Source organism: Palaemon carinicauda, chromosome 18 (genome assembly GCF_036898095.1).
Source record: "Palaemon carinicauda isolate YSFRI2023 chromosome 18, ASM3689809v2, whole genome shotgun sequence".
Taxonomy (NCBI): Eukaryota; Metazoa; Arthropoda; class Malacostraca; order Decapoda; family Palaemonidae; genus Palaemon; species Palaemon carinicauda.
Genome location: NC_090742.1, coordinates 19790042 through 19805237, shown reverse-complemented (window position 1 = coordinate 19805237; position 15196 = coordinate 19790042). Strand labels below are relative to the sequence as shown.

The 15196-nt window shown below is 36.4% G+C and overlaps 1 long non-coding RNA gene across 3 annotated transcripts in view; it reads left to right on the top strand.

Annotated features, from left to right (window-relative positions):
• The first annotated feature begins 290 nt into the window (after window positions 1-290).
• The window catches only part of LOC137657687 (uncharacterized), a 46203-nt gene continuing 31297 nt past the window's right edge, over window positions 291-15196 (top strand). For 2 of the 3 annotated variants that reach the window (XR_011047187.1, XR_011047186.1), the window contains exon 1: window positions 7276-7319. This is a non-coding gene — a long non-coding RNA (uncharacterized lncRNA). Of the gene's footprint in view, window positions 407-1408; window positions 1522-7275; window positions 7320-15196 lie in introns of those variants that run through there. The other variant, XR_011047188.1, reaches the window with a different exon arrangement.

Below are 15196 nucleotides of genomic sequence, written 5' to 3'. Positions count from 1 at the left end.
AGAACGTACCGGTACGTCCTTTTGGGGTGAAAGGGTTAATTGAAGGAAACTCAAACATGTTACATAGTAAGGCAGGGAGTTTTGAAATATCTTGTGATTATATCACAATTTTGTGCATTTATGGATCTGCTATCAAGCTTCTTAAAGTAATGTGTTTAGGATATTAAAAATAATCTGTGATTTGATTGCGTAACACTTTTACTTATTGTGGCGAAGCATCCAAGCAATAACATCATTGAAATTAATTTGTTAAATACCCCTCCAAAACTAAGATAAAATTCTTTTTGTTTCAGTGAGAATAATGAAAGAAAGCTACGGACTTCAAAGATGGCTGGGGAGAACAGTTAACCTATCATCTACAACAACAACATTCACCAGTAATGAACGTCTCCAACTGAGGAGTATAGTAAGTTATTTTACTTATTTTGGCGAAGCATCCAAGCAATAACGTCATTGAAATTCATTTGTTAAATACCCCTCCAAAACTAAGATAAAATTAACGGGTAATACAAGTAATGGCGTTTGATCAGAGACAAATTATGACGAAATTAATTGGAAACAACACTTCATAAAAGTCCTTTACAACCTACGTTTACCACCAGATTATTGCCATTCGTCCCAAGAAGAATGAATTAATAATACCTCAAATCATTGTTTTTTGTTTATTGTAGAAAGCTAATAGGTTTTACCCGACACAAAATTCAAGACACGGACAGCCAAGCTTGTTTAATCAGTAATAATCGATTAAAATTATGTACAAAACCTTTATATTATTGAAGTATTTCCAGTTCTTTGTGAACATCGTAAATATCAACATTGTTACCATGTGTACTGGACTGCATTAGATTATCAGTTGTCTCCTTATTTATGTAGATTTAGATAATATAAACGTATTTATTCAACATTTATAAGTTTCATTTTATGTTCTTTGATACTCGAAATATTTTATTAATTTTTGCTGGTAAAACATATTTAAAAATACAATAGTTTTTCTAGTACTCAATCGACAGCCCTCCCATGGATCTTAAAGTTATATAGTTTTGTTTACATTGTTTAGGGTCCTTGAAGGGTGACGTCACAATCCCAAGGGTCACCGAAGATGTTTAACAGTTTTTTTTTCATGGGTAGGGAAATTTGAACTAATATAAACTGCAGGTTCTAAGGGACAAAAATATGAATTAATTGACTTCTTACTTAACTTTAGTAGTTTTATCCCTTACCAACTAACCCCAAAAGATTGTAATCTAAATTTGAAGTCCGTTCAGGATCCCCATACTCGCTCATTATTTCTTGTAAGAAATAATTTTGTATCGTGAAATCAAATTGTTGGTAAATATATAAAAAAATGTCCATTATTATAGGTGAAAGAATAAGCTCACGAAAGCTCATTTTTCTTTTTGTGTTTCAGTGAGAATAATGAAAGAAAGCTACGGACTTCAAAGATGGCTGGGGGGAACAGTTAACCTATCATCTACAACAACAACATTCACCATTAATGAACGTCTCCAATTGAGGAGTATAGTAAGTTATTTTTCGTATTATTTTTGCCATTGATATGTCTGGCAGGCCTGTGTAGAGGGGGTTTGTCAGTTCGCCAATCGTAAAATTTGGTAGTAATAGAGAAAATTATAGATTCCCATTTTCAGATGTTACGTCTCACATGGGTGACTTATGTAGTAGAGGTAATGATCTCACCGTCCTTTTTTGTGTCTATAAATACTCTAAGAGCTGTAGTCTGCTACGGTTGGGGGTGGTGTCCAAGATCATTCTAAATAAGTTTAAAGCGTAGAGCTATCCCGACTATGACCATAAAGGCATTCGACTTTACAATATTTGAATATTTTGCCATGCTGTAGATGGCATTAAAGACTTAAGTATGTAGGCTGGTTGTATCCTTTATTTTGGCATATAAAAGGGATGAATATTTGCTTTTGTTAATGTGTGATCAAGGACTTGACGATTTTTAAAATAGAATTGTAATAAGTTACATTATCTGGTTAGTTTATTTTAATGTTATCCGTTTTTTAATTAGCTGTTGTAAAATATTGCGTAATTTACAAGTTCTTTTAAACTTTTCTCTTATTTTCACAAAGGAAAACTTCGTAGTTGGCTGAGTAGTATTCCAGTTAGTGTTGGTTTGTAAATAAATGGAAATAGGATGATTAATTTGAGGAAGCAGTTTGCAAAACTGTACGCCCTGCATGTAGAAAGCTACTAAAAAGACAGCTGCTGTCTTCCTATTTTTATAAGTCTATACCCACTGCCAATAACTGTGGAAACTCTTGCATTGCTTGAGACTATTTGGGCGTGGGTCAGATCTCATGGAAGAACGAATTTGATATTAAAGGGTGTGTATATATATATATATATATATATATATATATATATATATATATATATATATATATATATATATATATATATATATATGTATGTATGTATGCATATATATACATATATATATATATATATATATATATATATATATATATATATATATATATATATATACATACATATATATATATATATATATATATATATATATATATATATATATATATATATATATATATATATATATATATATATATATATATATATATATATGTTTTTTCAAAAAGGCCCATAAAAGAAACACAGGAAATATGAATAAATCACACTATATTTCGGTCAATAAACATCGACCCTCTTCAGGATGTAAAGTACAAGTGAGGCTTACAGTGGAGAGTGACGGTTTATATATGAAAGCAAAAGGGTGTGTTCAATTGTTCTATAGTTGTTATAATTGCTGGAAGGATTAGCCAAATTTAATTACATCCAGGTGCGTGTTCTTATTGTTGAGCCGCTTGGAGGAAGTCTTGACCTCTGATGCATGTCTGGTGGCCGGTCTCCGTGGATTATCTTCTTAATGATAGGGTTGAGAAGAGTATTGTCCACTGTGTCAGCTTTCCATTGGCCCCCACATAGGTTCATTGTGTTTGATTGATTTATGATGGCTGATTCCAGGATTTTCCTTCTGTACGGACAGGTACTCTTAAAAAGCAAAGACGACTCACTCCAGTTAATCTGGTGCCCTAAATCCCTAAGGTGAATGAAAATCCCCGAGTTTTCATACCCATATCTAACAGATCTTTTGTGTTCGGATAATCTTTGAGATAGCGAACGGCCAGTTTGCCCAACGTACACTTTTTCACAATCCCTGCATGGTACTTTGTAAACGCCGGATTCTATCTCTCTTTTATTTTGATAAACATTAATAAGGGCGCTTCCTATGGTCTTTGGATATGAAAAAACAAAGGGGTTCTCAGTTTTGATATGATTTGTTATATTTTTAATACCTTCTATATATGGGAGTTTTATCTTATTTTTAAAATCTCTTTGGTTAGTAACATCATGATCTTTATAATATATCGTGTTGGCTTTGTTGATGGCCTTTTCTATGACATACGTCGGGTAGAATAGCTGGGCGAGTTGTTTACGGATGATTTCAAATTCTTTATTTAGGTAGGTTGGGGAACAAATTCTCAAACCTCTAAGAAATAGATTGCAAGCTACTCCAATTTTTACAGAAATGTCGTGATAACTAAAAAAATGAATGTAGGAAATAGAGAAAGTTGGTTTTCTATACACAGTAAAATTATACCCCGTCGATTCCCTTATAATTAGTATGTCCAAAAAAGCTAATTTTCCATCTTTTTCCCATTCAGTTTTAAATTTTATGCTAGGGACTAGGGAATTTAGATTATTGAAAAATATATTGAAATCTCCCCAGCTATCATCCCAATATGTGAAAATGTCATCAACATAGCGTTGCCAAACCATGTTTGTAGGTTTAATTGTTGTTAAAATTTCTGTTTCAAAGTATTCCATGTAGAGGTTAGCTAAAATTGGAGATAACGGGCTGCCCATACTACAACCAAATAAGACATATTAGCCCATCATGGAACCCCTTCGTTTTTTCCATATCTTCAGTTGGAATGCCGATATCAAGCATATATTCAGACGTTATGAACGACTTGTGCAGGGACTTCACCGGAGGAAAAACCAGAAATGGTTTCTTGAAGAGTGTCTGCAAGAACAAGTTATACCAAAAATGTATGGCTTTTCACGCTGGACATCAACATCGGACCCCTTTCCTAATTCCTCCAGGACATTTCTGCAAGAACGAATTATGTCAGCAAATCATGACATCTATGTATCACGGAGGAATATAAGTGAATTGGGGGTATCTCTTCGTCTGCTATGCCGAGATGATGGTATGTACAGAGATCTTTCTTCATATGTGCTGACTGGTGCTATTAATAGTAGTGTGACTCACTCCGAGAAATTGAATAATAAATTAGAAAGACTCATACGAAATAGTACATGGAATAATTTAGGATTGGAAAATAACGTTTTGAATTTATCGAACCGTCCACTCACAGTGAATGAGCAAACAGCTCTGAATCTAGGTATCTCTTTTGCTATGAAACCCGGACGGGAAAGTCATTTTGATTATGTGGTGGCCTTCGATAAACATTTCTCTAAAAACAATTTTGAAAAAGATGAAACTTGCCTAAAAGGAATCTTGTTAAATGCATTAGAACAAAGTAACAGTAAAAATCCGCTTCCCAGAAGGTTTCATAATGCAATTTTTTCATTAAACAAAACCGATAATATCATCATCACAAAATCGGATAAAGACGGAAAAATAGTCATTCTTGATAAAGAGACGTATGTCAACAAAGTTCAACAACTCCTAAACGATGACACTACATATGAAAAGCTAACAAAAGATCCCCGTAACTCTGTTGCTCCGGAGTTTTTCAAATCCGTAAGAAAAATCGGAAATAATAAAAAAGACATCGAGGTCTTAGAAAAATTCAAAGTCATGAACCCCTCGTTGCCATATTTTTACGGGCTCCCAAAAACTCATAAGGACGGTATTCCCTTACGCCCAATCGTCTCATGTAAAGGGTCATTTATATATAATTTATCAAAATGGTTAGCAGACTTGCTGTCTCCCTTTCTAGGGAGCTTTTCTTCAGCTCATATTAAGCATGCAGAGGACTTCATCCAGAAATTCAATAGATTAAATATCCCGGTAAACAATGTAAAACTCTTGAGTCTTGACGTAGAATCCCTATTTACAAAGGTCCCGATCAACGACGTATTAGGTTTCTTGAGGGAAAAATTAATCCCTTACGAAGATCACTTCCCCCTCGGTATTGAAAAAACAATTAAGTTAATTAAACTAAGCGTGTCAAATAACGTTTTCTCTTTCAATGGAAATTTTTACAAACAGAAATTTGGTTGTAGTATGGGCAGCCCGTTATCTCCAATTTTAGCTAACCTCTACATGGAATACTTTGAAACAGAAATTTTAACAACAATTAAACCTACAAACATGGTTTGGCAACGCTATGTTGATGACATTTTCACATATTGGGATGATAGCTGGGGAGATTTCAATATATTTTTCAATAATCTAAATTCCCTAGTCCCTAGCATAAAATTTAAAACTGAATGGGAAAAAGATGGAAAATTAGCTTTTTTGGACATACTAATTATAAGGGAATCGACGGGGTATAATTTTACTGTGTATAGAAAACCAACTTTCTCTATTTCCTACATTCATTTTTTTAGTTATCACGACATTTCTGTAAAAATTGGAGTAGCTTGCAATCTATTTCTTAGAGGTTTGAGAATTTGTTCCCCAGCCTACCTAAATAAAGAATTTGAAATCATCCGTAAACAACTCGCCCAGCTATTCTACCCGACGTATGTCATAGAAAAGGCCATCAACAAAGCCAACACGATATATTATAAAGATCATGATGTTACTAACCAAAGAGATTTTAAAAATAAGATAAAACTCCCATATATAGAAGGTATTAAAAATATAACAAATCATATCAAAACTGAGAACCCCTTTGTTTTTTCATATCCAAAGACCATAGGAAGCGCCCTTATTAATGTTTATCAAAATAAAAGAGAGATAGAATCCGGCGTTTACAAAGTACCATGCAGGGATTGTGAAAAAGTGTACGTTGGGCAAACTGGCCGTTCGCTATCTCAAAGATTATCCGAACACAAAAGATCTGTTAGATATGGGTATGAAAACTCGGGGATTTTCATTCACCTTAGGGATTTAGGGCACCAGATTAACTGGAGTGAGTCGTCTTTGCTTTTTAAGAGTACCTGTCCGTACAGAAGGAAAATCCTGGAATCAGCCATCATAAATCAATCAAACACAATGAACCTATGTGGGGGCCAATGGAAAGCTGACACAGTGGACAATACTCTTCTCAACCCTATCATTAAGAAGATAATCCACGGAGACCGGCCACCAGACATGCATCAGAGGTCAAGACTTCCTCCAAGCGGCTCAACAATAAGAACACGCACCTGGATGTAATTAAATTTGGCTAATCCTTCCAGCAATTATAACAACTATAGAACAATTGAACACACCCTTTTGCTTTCATATATAAACCGTCACTCTCCACTGTAAGCCTCACTTGTACTTTACATCCTGAAGAGGGTCGATGTTTATTGACCGAAATATAGTGTGATTTATTCATATTTCCTGTGTTTCTTTTATGGGCCTTTTTGAAAAAACATGTTAAACTGTTCGATTACAGTTATAAATAAGACATATATATATATATGTATATATATATATATATATATATATATATATATATATATATATATATATATATATATATGTATGTATGTATGTATATACATATATATATATATATACATATATATATATATATATATATATATATATATATATATATATATATATATATATATATATATATATATATATATATATATATATATATATATATAGTGTATGCATGAATGGATGGATGGATGCATTTAAAGACAAACAGGTTACATTCCAAATATTTTTCGGGTATGACGCATTGTATTTTTCTTGAATGAAATGGGATTTGCTTAATGCAATTTATACTTATCTCTTGGCTAGTGGAGGTAGAGCCATTATTTAGTTATTCCCGGGGAATCAGCTGGCCTAATCCAACCTTTTATACCATTTGGGAAACTACGTTGATAAAGGTGCTCTATAAATGCCAACTAATAAAGGATATTAGTTATTATTATTTGTAATGTTAGTATTATTAGTAGGTTTGCTAGTAGTAGTAGCAATATTAGAGAGAGAGAGAGAGAGAGAGAGAGAGAGAGAGAGAGAGAGAGAGAGAGAGAGAGAGAGACGTCACGTGACCACGTGCTTACGTCATCTGTCCAACGTCACTTGTACAGCTGTTAGTGGGTGCGGTAGCCATTTTTGTTCGTCTGTCATGGTATGTATTTTTTCTATATTCTTCCATTTTTATTACTGTTTGATGGTAATTTGATAGTAATTACTGCTTAGGTAGTAAGGATAGTTTTTTTATTCCTTGCTATCAAACTTATCATTGTTTGCAGTATTATGTTTGTAAGTTATTTAGGTTATTTACGAGGCATTTGGCTGGTTGCCTTGGGTTAGTGGCCTACCTTAGGCTAGGCGACCAGTATTATACCCTAAGAATATGTGTATTTGTCAAACTTTACTTGTTAGTAGTGGAAAGCATCCTAGAACAGAGAAGTAAAATATCAGTGTAGCTTTGGCCAAACGGTGAACTAGAATATCGGTAGCTTTGGTAGGGCAAAAGAGGATAAGTAGGCTACCAATATTTTTTGGTATATGACATTAACACCACCCAGATTTATGATGAACCATATTCATGACCCGTTTAAGTAAATGTCCAAGAGAAGGCCGCACCTGTTTTTCAAGTATTAACGACGAAAAACGGCAAAAGACGACCAGATTGGTGTTGCACATCGCATAGAAACATGAGGAAATTAATATAAAAGAAACTAAGATTTACTCTTACACAGAATGTAAGCATAAATCTACCACTACAATTATGGGGGACCCCTGTGGGAAGCGGGGTTTTTGGGTGGGGGGAGGAGGAGGAGAAAAGTGATTTTCGGGGCACTACCGAACCTAATACAACCACTTAACCTAACCTAGGGCCCTGTACCCCTACCTAAGCCTACCTGGGGGGACCTCTTCCCCCTTGTAAACCCCCCCCCCCCTTAAGGCCACAGTGATATTCAGGGCCAAACGTGTAAGATGTCATAGTGGACTAGTTTGTCTGCGGAGTATAGTAGTTACAGGGCTCATTTGAGCTAAAAACAAGACAGTCAACAATAATAACAGACTTAGAAAAATTCTGGGATTAAGACAAGAGTAGCGTGAGTTTGATAGTCGATATTTCGACTTATTGAATTTCACTAAATTATCTCACTCGTATACCACTATTTACATACATTCCTACACATTCTAGTATAAATACATTGAATATCACTGATATCTTCATGCGGCCCTTTCCTAGACATTTACCCCGTCGATACTGTTTTCCCAGAATCACTTTATGTATGTAACGTTTGTTCGAGTTAAACAAATGGATATACCGACAGTGCCACAATAGCATCCTGATTCTTATAAGATAAAATGGTAAAATAAAAGAAAAATTGTGAGTAACTTTGTATGACTGAAGTTAGGCTACACATAAAGTGAGTCAGAAAATGTGGGTAAAATTATATTTATGGACAGGGAAATATTTCGAACAGAAAATGTTTTCCTGTTGTAAATAATGGTATATAACTAAATGATACCTTTATTTCAACCTCAAACAAACAGAACAACCAGTTGGACTACTTTGTTCCCCACTACACACTCGTTAAAACAGGTAATTGAAATGAAGTCAAATTTGGTGAAATCACTTTATTCACTACAGGAAAACTTATTTCTTGTTCAAAATGATTATTACCCTAAATCTAATGGTTCTTGCTTTGTCGTGTGGTCACTTCACTCACGAAAAACTAAGATCACCAAGCTCCGTATGTACTGGTAAGAGGTAATGTTGAGCTGCGCACGCTAACATTAGCAATGTTTTACCCTAAATCTAATGAATTTTGTTCCACCGTCGGCTCTCTTTGCTCGACGAAAAATAAAAACTTAAAGCTCCATGTGGACTGGCAAGCAGTAATGTTGAGCTGCGCACGCTTACATCAATGTAACTTCAATAATGAACTGCATTCTCTATCCAGATAATTAAACTTAAAGTAAAAATGACTTATGATCGGGACGTTGAAGGTTTGGGATCACTTTCCTATATGGTAACCAGGAACGACACTTGAGGCACTTTAACTACTGTATTGCCGTATAACTTTGTTCTTAGGAAAACGTGTTAACTACATTTGGTAATTTCCGTTAAACTTCTCTGCAGCTTTTGGGTATGGATAACTATAACCACTACACGTTTCTATTGGAAGTGTTATAATAGTACAGTACAGTACTCGAAAGGAGTAGAACACGGACAATAGCTTAACATGGGAAAAGGCCTGTGAAGGGACTGGTGCGAGCACTTGAAGTGATAAGAAAAGGGGTTGGGGAAATACTACCCCCCCCCCCCATGTGGTAACTTTACATAGTTATGAGTATGTGATTGGTTAACGGAAACAGAACGGAGTCTTTAAAGTAAACTTGAAGTTGTGTGGGAAACTTGTTCAGAGTAAGTATTTATGTGAAAACCGGGTGTACAGTGAACCCTCGCTACTTCGCGGTTCGACAATCGCGGATTCACCACTTCGCGGGGTTTTTCCATTACCCATATATATATACAAATCGTGGATTTTCCGGAAAATTTGAAAATACCGCGAAATCTGAAGACCCCCAAATACGATATTTTGTTACCTGTAATTCCATTAATACTGTAATTAGTAATATCTGCTCTTACTGATTGTTCATTGCATTACATATGATATATAATTCAGCACAGAAAGAAATAAAACACGAAAAGAGAATGTGATCATACGATAATTCAGTACGTAGTAAAATTAAATCGAACATGAAACGCAAATCAGATGCAGTCATACCATATTAGAATGGTGTGTACTGTAATGGATGTGCTTCTTTTCCATGAATCTTTTGTATGTATACGTACGTAGTACAGTACTGCATCCAATAATATTCTTTGTTGAAAAAATCACATCTCGAATAAGCGTACGAGAGAGAGAGAGAGAGAGAGAGAGAGAGAGAGAGAGGCGTAAAATAGCGTACGTAAATTTTTATTATTATTGTTATTATTATTATTATTGTTGTTGTTAATAAAATTATTATTGTTATTATTATTATCATTATTATTATTATTACTGTACAGTATTATTATCATTATTTATTATTATTACGGTATTGTACTTAATCTACGTACGTTCAGTATGCGCGGGGCATCTTCTATGAGTAACCAACGCATCATAGTACTGTAAGACGGGTTGTGATTGGTTCAAGCGCTGATAGATGACGAATTAGAACTCAAGTTTTGTTATCTAGCCTGTGATTGGTGTTTTGCCCGCATCTTCTACCCGCAGCATCAAAGTTCTCGCGGGGCTGGATCGTTCACTCTCTGTTACCGCGTATCGCTGAGTAGACGTTCTTAAGTTTGTGAAGTTTAATCTGTGCTGTGTGCGACCTTTTTAAGTTGAACTTTTTGTTACAGTACTGTACGTAAATCTTACTGTAATGGCTCCCAAGCGTTCTGCTTCTCTTAAGGCTGGTAGTGAGCCTAAACGCCACCGAAGGATGATGACGATAGCTGAGAAGGTTACGCTTCTCGACATGTTAAAAGATGGTAGAAGTTACGCGGCCGCCGGCCGCCATTTTGGCATCAACGAATCCACCGTTCGCTATATCAAAAAGGACGAGGCGAACATTAGAAAGACGGCTGCAATCACCTTTAGCAGATCAGCGAAGCGAGTCGTTACAACGCGTAATAAAACGATCGTACGCATGGAAGGTGCTTTAGCTGTGTGGATTGCCGACTGCCGGAAGAAGAACATAGCGTTGGATACGAACACCATCCAAACAAAGGCTTTGAGTTTATATGAGAATTTTGCTGCAAAGGAACCTAAAGACGACGACGGCAACCATGCTGAAGATGATGATGATGCAGATGATCCTCAACCAGGGACATCCACTGATTCCCAGCCTCAGAAACGTTTTTCCGCAAGCAAAGGATGGTTCGCGAAGTTTCAGAAACGCTTCGCCCTGAAAAGCGTTTCCCTGCATGGGGAGTCTGCTTCCGCTGACACTGCCGCTGCTGAAACTTACGTAAACCAGACGTTCAAGAATATTATCGCCGAAGGTGGATACAAGCCGGAACAAGTGTTTAATATGGATGAGACTGGCTTGTTTTGGAAGAGAATGCCGTCGCGAACTTTCCTGTTCAAAGAGGAAGCCAAAGCCTCTGGCTTTAAGGCATTCAAGGATCGCGTTACCCTCGTGATGTGTGGCAATGCTGCTGGATTTTTGTTAAAGCCGGGGCTTATTTGTAAGTCGAAAAATCCTCGCGCTTTGAAAAATAAAAATAAGAATCTCCTTCCCGTGTACTGGATGCATAATCAAAAAGCATGGATTACGAAGATGCTGACCTCCAACTGGTTCCACCAGTGTTTTATCCCGCAAGTCAGCAAATATCTCGTAGAGAAGGGCTTGCCATTCAAGATCCTTCTCCTTATGGATAACGCTGGTGGACACGCAACTGACCTGTCGCATGAGGGCATTCAGGTTGATTTCCTGCCACCCAACACCACGTCATTAATTCAACCGATGGACCAGGGGGTTATCAGGGCGTTCAAGGCCCTCTACACGAAGAATACCTTGGCGGACCTCGTTGCGTGTGTGGATGCTGCCCAAGATGACGAGGATGAAGATTTCAACTTGAAGGCGTACTGGCGGCAGTACACCATAGCCACGTGCCTGCAGAATATTCAGAAGGCACTTCAAGAGATGAAACCTGCAACCGTGAATGCGAGCTGGAAGAAGTTGTGGCCCGATATTGTTTACGACGACAAGGGATTTACTCCGTCGGAAATCCAACACTCTGCAATACGGAAATCTGTGCAGTTGGCTGCCATAATTGGAGGTGACGGGTTTGGCGACATGACGACTGAAGACGTCGACGAGTTGTTGGACTGCCATTCCCAGCCCCTAACTGACGCAGACCTCGAAGACTTGACGAAATCGGCAAGTGAGGAAGAGAGTGATACCCAGGAAGAGACCCAAGAAAATGTCGAAGAAACGGGCTTAACATTAGAACGGCTTGCCAAGTTCTGCAACCATATCAAGGAGGCGAAAGAAATGTTACAAGAGTGGGACGAGGATATGGTTCGGTCTATGCAATTCTCCAACAAGGTCGATGACATCATGACTCCCTACAGGATGCTCTTAGAGCGAAAAAAGAAGCAGCGGCAGCAACTTCCGATCACAATGTTTTTCCAGCCTCGCAAAAAAGAGCCAGTTCCTCCTGCTAGTACGCCTTCGGAAGAAATTGAAGAAGTTGAAGAGGTGTCCCAGGAAAAGACACCTCCGTCTGAAGACACGTAAAATACTATCATTGACTGCACAGTAGAACACATCATCAGCTTCATCATCATCATTTCTACTGTGCAGCAAATTCATCGCCATCACCATTCAAGTTTTTCTTCAACTTCTTTCGTGGTGAGTACAGTAACAATCTTTATTTTTTTACTTTAATATTCTTACTGCCTGTTTTATAGTTTAGTAATGTACGTACTGTATGCATTAAGTTAAAGGGAAGGTTTTAAAAGTCTACATGTTGTAACCTATCATATTTTTTTTGTTTAAAATTTACATTTACGTACGTAAAACAATCTCTCTCTCTCTCTCTCTCTCTCTCTCTCTCTCTCTCTCTCTCTCTCTCTCTCTCTCTCTCTCGTAAATTGTTTTCCTGCTTTGCTACGTACAATACTGTATAATTTATATTTGTAAGGTAACATATTTTGTAAATGCTTTTACTGTAAATACTGTATGTACTGTATCATTTATCACTATCATCATGCGCGTTAAATGCCTTGTTTGTTCTGAGCGTGGTTGTTTACTGAGCGTACACGCCGTCGTTTCAGGCGGCGTCATAAAGAAAAAGATTTCATTTGGAAGTCCTAAGAAAAATACGTAAACTAAAACATTGGTAATAAAAAAATCAACATACAGTACTGTATAATCAATATAATCGATGCAAAAACTAACCTATACATATATGTGTACACTAAATGAGTTTGTTTCTTCATTATGATCAGAGATGAACGTAAACAAAACATTGGTTGCCATTTTTTATCGTGCCTTTTAGGTGTTTAGGAAACGCATGATATAAAATCGCCTTTAATATTTGTGCCTGTTTTAGTTTAGGGTGCTGTAGTACATGCATTAAGTGTTCTGTACATTAAAGGGTGGTTTGTTAACAGTACTACGTACAAGGGAAGGTTTTAAAAGTCCGAATATACATGTTAAATAAATAGGTAAATATGATGTCACTACTTCGTGGATTTTCACCTATCGCGCCCGCGTCTGGAACCTATCTACCGCGATAAACGAGGGTTCACTGTACAGTAATAAGGTAATAACAAAGGAAAAACAGGAATGACCAAAAATTGTAAAGTAAAATGTTGGTCGGATAAATATTTACAATTATAATATTATGATTGAGAGGTATGTACCCGTTTCATGGTATGATTTCCTTAATAAATTGAAATGTAATAAGGGAGAAAACAAGGGGTATGGAAACAAAAGAGAAATATACAGGTGGGTATTACATCAACGAATACATAACGGTATTAGGGGGGTGAAGTCTCGTAGTTTATTTGAATAACTAGGGTAAAAAATGTGTCCCCTTGGGTATTGCTTAAACAACGGATTTTGAGCGAAGCGAAAAATCTATTTTTGGGTGAGATAGCCATGGCGTCCTGATGGAAGGTTCCTTTTTGGTAGCTTCCTTGGGTATATAACTACTAAATATTCCCAGAGAATTTAACCACAAGTTATCACAGAATTCTAACTTCTGGAGCGAGTATCCTAAAGGTTTCCCTTTAAGACATCGTATATCAACAGGGGACGCAGGCTTGAGCCCAAAAATACGGTATTAGAAGAATGGCTAGGATAAGATGCAATATGTCCATGTGGGTATTGCATAAAAGGATGGGTACATACGATATTAAAAGGGTCAGATTAAGTACAGTAGAATACTTAAAGAAAATGAGGAGGGTTTATAAGAAAATGAGTAATCCTTTTACGTAAGATGTACATGTGAGTATTACTTAAAAGGAAGGGTACATGCGATATAAGAAGGATTAAGTCAAGTAGAATACTTGAATGTCATGGGTAAAAATCCTTGAATGACAATGGGGAGGATTTGTAAAGAAATCAGTAATCCTATTGGTCAAAATAAAGGGGATTGGGGTTTATGCATAGAAGTTCTAAAACTGGTACGTACATACGAACGAATGGGAGCGAATATAACTGACCCATAGAATATCAACAAACAAAGGAAAAATATATGATTAGTAGAGGATATAGATAATTAGTGCAGTTTTACATGGATTTATTATATGTCCAGGAACATGATGTATAGCGATGAAAAGGTTTGTTTTACCATTATATACCATTTCCTCTGTTTTCCCCACCCAAAACCCCGGATTCCCAGTGGGGTCCCCCATTATTGGCAGATATAGATATGCAGTATATATATCATTAAGCATTTATTTGCAGTAAAAAAAAAATAAGTGTAATTTTCGAAGGAAACGCCCATTTTTCTATAGGGCAAAGTTGGGGTTTAGTAGGAGAGTTTTCCCCGTCCATAACTATAGTCAAACCAAAAAGGGTTTGTGTTATAAATAATAAATCTTTTTTTTTTTTACATGAATGACAAGTATTTAGAATGAAAGTGAAAGTTGCATTCATATTAACGCAAAGTTAAGCCATAAATATGTTATGTTAAGAACTAGTAAGTATCTGCTTCATTATTGGGAGAATAGTGTACCAGTTCAAAGCCCTGTTCTTCAGACTGTCTACCACTTCCCAAGTGTTCACGCTGGTCTCTACATCAGCTAAACTTGAATAGAATTCATCTACCGAGGTACAGTACTGTATCTCGATAATTGGGTGCGTCTGTCATCCTGGCAAGAGACGATTGCATCAGGTTTTAGTCAGACTTCTTTCTGTTTTTGTGGTCAGTAAGAAAAAGTACAGTTGGATGCCTAACCGTAGGATAGAGTACCAGAAAATACTGATAGGCTCAGCAACTGCGAGTGTCTTCCATTGGATAATCATTGCAGCAGA